The sequence below is a fragment of the Megachile rotundata genome, chromosome 6 (genome assembly GCF_050947335.1).
Source record: "Megachile rotundata isolate GNS110a chromosome 6, iyMegRotu1, whole genome shotgun sequence".
NCBI lineage: Eukaryota > Metazoa > Arthropoda > Insecta > Hymenoptera > Megachilidae > Megachile > Megachile rotundata.
In genome coordinates this window covers 15,713,032-15,719,593 of record NC_134988.1, presented here as the reverse complement: position 1 = coordinate 15,719,593, position 6,562 = coordinate 15,713,032, and positions in this window count along the sequence as shown.

Sequence of the window (6,562 nt, the reverse complement as noted above, 5' to 3'; positions counted from 1 at the left end):
AATCCCTACATCGAAATTTCTACATCCCCAAATCTCTACACCCCCAAATCTCTAAACCCCCAAATCCCTACATCGAAATCTCTACACCCCCAAATCTCTATGCCCCCAAATCCCTACATCGAAATTTCTACATCCCCAAATCTCTACACCCCCAAATCTCTAAACCCCCAAATCCCTACATCGAAATCTCTACACCCCCAAATCTCTATGCCCCCAAATCCCTACATCGAAATTTCTACATCCCCAAATCTCTAAACCCCCAAATCCCTACATCGAAATTTCGACATCCCCAAATCTCTAAACCCCCAAATCCCTAAATCGAAATTTCGACATCCCCAAATCTCTATATCCCCAAATCCTTACATCGAAATTTCTACACCCCCAAATTCCTATACCCTCACATCCTTATCTATACTCTACAACTATCGACAAGTGAGTGCATCAGTGTGAAACGAATCGAGTGCGTTCAGACCACGAATTCATTAACATAAATCTTTGTTTGAGCGTGTAGAACGATGCGCGTCGGTCAATCTTTTGACTCGTGTTATCCGCGTGCCTCTTTATCGACAATTTATCAAACTAAGCGGTGCGCTTTTTCAAGAACATGGCACACGCACTGTTCCGACGTTTAATTAATGCCCGCGTGTCGAAATTAATCACTTGTTATCTAATAGATAGGGACTGTCTTGTGCGTAGTTCTTGATCCGACTTCTACCCCCAATGCTTCTTGGTTTTTTTCTTTCGTGGAAGCCGTGTGCGTCATTCTGGTCACAATCGGTTTGGAAGATTTTCGAAGTGTTCGATTTTCTTTGAAACAATTAAAAAAGCGTCGAAAGAAGTGTGATAACCTAGATAATAGGGCTTACGCGGTTCTTTTACAGGAAGTGACGAAAGGAGAGGCAAAAAGTATTCGTTGAACATTTTTCTGGTTGGCTCCGAATATCGTGCGAGTTGCATTCATGAAATTTTGCTGTAGAAAATCTAATTCAGAATGATCGATGTTCGTAATGATGATAATAATGACACGAAAATTTTTGAAAATTGTAGAAGTTAAACAGTCTTCACACAGATACAATTTGATCTCGTATGTATTATTTCTACTCTATTATTTCGTCCATCATATAAAATTATCGTCAGAGCAAAATCATTCTAATTGATGTTAGCAATTTAAAGGAACTTACGAGCATATTGCATGATCAAACGTAATTTCCAAATGACGTTAAGATATTTCCTCCCTTGACCTAACCGACCATCGGGCAACTTGTTGAAGAGTTCTTCTTAATCATCCACAGATCGCTGTTCGTCTTTTTCGTAGAATTCCTCTGATCTTCGTGAATGATGCTGACGTCATTAGGGATCTACGATAAGCGACGGACAAAACGAGCCTGAGAATTCCTAGTAGCCGGGTCCACTACGTGATCGCTGTCATGAAGCCATTTTTGGTCAGCGCGACCCCCCATGCACACGTGATCATTCATATTAAAAAAGCTAAACATGTATGGCTGTGTTGGATACATATGCACATTTTTCTACATTTTCTACGTTTCTACATTTTTTGGTTTCTATATCAGATACCTTTTGATTCATATTCATACCTGTACTATATGTCTGTATACATTATCATGTTTGTATATCTGTGAAAGATGTGGGCATCTGGGGACATATTCTTGCATCACAGTATTTGTCCTCTAGATTGTCAAATCTCTTAATCTCTGTGTTCTTCAATTTTTAATCAGTGTATCTCAGAAACTTTACGTTCTCGAATTGTATCCCTAAAGTCCTATATGCCTGAATCCACATGCGCTGAATTCCTATCTGTTCACATTATATCTACGAATCCCTACATCCTCGAATCTCTACCTTTAAAAATACTTATATTTCTGAATTCTTATATTCCCGACTTGCTGCGTCCCCGAATCCCCATATCCCAGTATCCTTACATGTCCTAGTGTCTATATCCCTGGATCCCCATATTTCCGAATACCTACTTCCCCAAATCTCTATTCCGAAACCTTGTACCTAGGAGTTCCTACACTTCCAAATTTCTATGCTCTCAAATTCTAATACCCCAAGTTCTGCCTAAGTAACCAAAATTAGTTCCGACCCATTTTGGGCCTCTCTCCGTATCAATTGATTACACTCGTAATCTGTAAATTGTTCAACAGAATTCACACGATTGAAACTTTCCACGACCCAGTGTCATAGGAAAATTGAAACAGTGATGCTCGTGAAAGAGAACAGGCCATGATACAGGAAAGAACTGGAGCACTCGAGACTACACAAGTTTAATAGATCGTACACACGGTGATCGCACGTAACTCCTTCTGTACAATTATATCTAATTCAAGCCATAAAAATTCCGAAAGGAATCACACGGCCCGATTACGTGACTGCTCGTATAAACTCATCTGATTTGCTTCTTGGAATACGCAACCTCTCGTATTGTCCGGCTGCAAAACCGAAACGATACACGCATACCTAGTTGCGATGTTATGACATATAATCAGCGAATTGTTGCTGGCACGAGGCTCCGAAATGAATTTTTGACGATAACCAGAACATGTGTACATTTAGATTATTATACATATTTATGAAAATGCCTTTTGCTTATCGGGATAAGTGGGATCTTTGGGGAAAGATTACGTAGCTATGTTTTAATTATGTTTTGTGTAGTTACACGTTAGATTGCCACGCTTTAGATTACTACGCGTGGAATAGCTACACGTTAGATTACTACGCGTGGTATAGCTGCGCGCTAGATTACTACGCGTGGTATAGCTACGCGCTAGATTACTACGCGTGGTATAGCTACGCGCTAGATTTCCACGCGTGGTATAGCTACACGTTAGATTACTACGCGTGGTATAGCTACACGTTAAATTACTACGCGTGGTATAGCTACGCGCTAGATTACTACGCGTGGTATAATTACACATTAGATTTCCACGCGTGGTATAGCTACACGTTAGATTACTACGCGTGGTATAGCTACGCGTTAGATTACTACGCGTGGTATAGCTACGCGCTAGATTTCCACGCGTGGTATAGCTACGCGCTAGATTTCCACGCGTGGTATAGCTACGCGCTAGATTTCCACGCGTGGTATAGCTACACGTTAGATTACTACGCGTGGTATAGCTATGCGTTAGATTCCTACGCGTGGTATAGCTACACATTAGATTTCCACGCGTGGTATAGCTACGCGCTAGATTCCTACGCGTGGTATAGCTACACATTAGATTTCCACGCGTGGTATAGCTACGCGTTAGATTACTACGCGTGGTATAGCTACGCGTTAGATCACTACGCGTGGTATAATTACACATTAGATTTCCACGCGTGGTATAGCTACGCGCTAGATTACTACGCGTGGTATAGCTACACGTTAGATTACTACGCGTAGTATAGCTACGCGTTAAATCACTACGCGTGGTACAGCTACACATTAGATTACCACGCGTTAGATTACTACGCGTGGTACAGCTACACATTAGATTACTACGCGCTGCATACCTACACGCTAGATTACCACGCGTCGTATATCTACACGTTAGATTTCCACGCGTCGTACAGCCACACGTTAGATCACCACCCGTCAGATAACCGTGTAATAGATCACCACGCATTGTACGTCTACGCATTAGATTACTATCCCCCAATTATGATGCGTTAGATTACCCTGCGTTGTATATCTACTCGTTACATCGCCTCGTTTTCGACATCCACGTGTCAGATCACCATCTACGCGTTAGATCACCAACATATCGCTATATACACTAATTCCTACCAACCCAACGATCTTGCGGAGATTTTAATTATGACAAGATCTGAAGGTTGTACGTGATACATAGGGGTGCAAAAGGCGACAATACGGTCGCGTTTTAATTAATTAACTCAGACGCGATGACGAGACGTTATTCGAGTCACAAAGTATTTCGGCGTTCGTCCCTGCCCTCCGCTTGTGTCTTATTACGGTGTATACCATGGAAAGTTTTGCAGATCGAAGCGAACACATGGAATCCAAAATACAAGCACGTAACTATTCGGAGGAATTGGCAACCGGCACGCGGTTACGTGGTAATATTACCAAGGTCGGCTAAATCGATTACGAATCAAATATTAATCGTTACCACGCGAATTAACAACCTTGTCGACCTTCCAATTGTTGAAATCTGATCGGTGCGGAACCAGTGACAATACTCGAAAATGCTGTGGTTCGACAAGTTCATAATATTGGTGCTTAGAATCGTCGTATCAAGATTTAGTTAACTAATTTTCTGTAAACGAATATTTCATAAAAGTGTTAACTCAGAAGTGATCCCCAAAGGGTTAGAAACCGAAGGTCCATACGAACAAACCTACGAATCGAAGTCCGCGGAAAAACGTAATCATCCTTCACGAAATTCGATATGCGGTACCTACGAAGCGCAGTTTCTTCGCGCGTAAAAATATGCGCTCACGAATTTCGCGGCTTCTTACGTTTCATCCCGATGATGCAATTCGCGTTGACACACAGTTGGAAAAAGAAGAAAGACAAAGAGTAGCGTACGAAAGAAAAACAGATGCTGAAGGATGCACACGCGCGCCTGCAACGATGCATCGAACATCGCGAGCGTTTTATCGCGAACCTTGCGATTTACCTCGCTACGTTGCACATGTAACAATTCGAACAATCGACACGATACGACGAAGATTCCAAACATCAAGTCTGATTCGTGTTTGATTGTACGAGGAAAACTAGAAGTGATTGAATCTATTCAGGAAAATTGATGGTTAGGTATAGCAAGGTCAAGTGATGTATTTGTTCATTGTACAAGAATATGGTAATGATGCACGAAATGGATGAATGATACATTTTTATTGGGTTTTTGTTATTAAATGTGAGTCTGAGCTAGTGGAAGGTTTCCCTGTTGAAAGTGGTCATTTTTCACGGTCAAATGAATGCTCTTTTAATGCACGAACGTCCAACACATTCGACTGACATATGAGCACATCCTACTCTATCAGAACGTCACATTAAGGCAATGGACTTGCGGGAAAGCATTTGATTTGCTCTTGTTTAATGGGATCTGGAATTTTAGACCTCTAGGAGTCCCTGATCGTGCATTAAACAACGAAGTACATTATCAAAGTCTATAGCACATTATCAAAGTCTCAAAATCCTGGAGTCTTAAAGATTATAGACTACAAAGTTTCAAAGTCCTACGATTATAAAACTCCAACATTCTAAAGTTACAAAGTAGTGAAACTTGCAAAGTTTCTAATCAAGTTCAAACATTCAAAGGTCGGAAGTCCTCGAGTCTTAAAGTGACTAGATTCAAAAGTTCTAAAGATCTATCATTTCAAAATGAACCTCCTAAGGACCCAAAACATCAGAGTCCCAAAGTTGAAAAAATCCTACGTCCCAAAACTCCAGAACTCTAAGACCAATCTCAAAGTCCCTGAAATCTCAAAGACTCAGAACATCAAACTTAAATCCCAAAATTGCAAAGTTCCAAAAAATCCTTGAGAAGCTCTTAAATGTCCTTTAACTCCAATGAGCTAGCAAATGAAACTAAGAGTAATCTTCTTTATTTGAATTCTTAAAAGTCCTATCATCATGATCCTGCGTCCTGCTGTATCTTTTACCTAGTACCTAGAACCTAACCCAACCAATGCTTCATGTGTGCAAAATCGGCGAAACAAGTCAGTAAATAAGCTCGCTAGATCGTGTCCGCATATGAGGCGAGCACGATACGTGACGTTGAAAGCCGTGTGCTATTGGTCGAGATGGTGACGGGCCCGCGTCAAGCCCTTGCTGCATTCTGACTCACGTGCGTTTATCTGTCGTCGAATTAAAATGTCCGTGGATGAGACTGCACTGACCGAGTAAACAACGTCATCGATTGGTTTGTTTCGATCTCTGTTGATCTATGGACTGACTCGTCTGATCGATCGAGTACGATAACGCTACGAAATCGATCGGACCGTCGAAGTTAGGGCGATACTGTGGCGCGATATTTCTGGGATTAACGCGTTGTTGATTGTTCTGTTGAAAAGACTATGCCGTGTCATTGCTTGTTTTTATGATTTGCGGTAAAAAATGACTGCATCTACATAACTAATTAAGTTACCGTTTGTAAATATTTAAAATTATATGCGTAGTTCTGATTTTTTATGCGAAGAACGGTTAATAGTTTTTTTATTTTTTATTTTAGTTTTTAAGGTAGAAATTAAATTATGCAGTCGAATGTTTCATGTGTATTGTAACATCGATCGGATAAATCGATGCAAAATTTTTATCCGACGCTTGCCTTTTGTGCAAAAACTAAAACGGTATGATGGAACAAAAAGTGGGAAATTCGAAACACGATATGTAATTTAACTTGATAATTTTAAGTTGGTGAATAACAAAACTTTTTCTCGGTTTGAGGCAGTCTCGCGGTTGCACGATTTGAGTTACGATTTCGGCAAGATAATTCGCGTGTCACAACTTTTCGTTTCTCTAAATTATTCCATTTAACGAATCAACATGATACGCTTTATATATCTTCGCTAAACACGCAGATGCTTCGCCAACGTC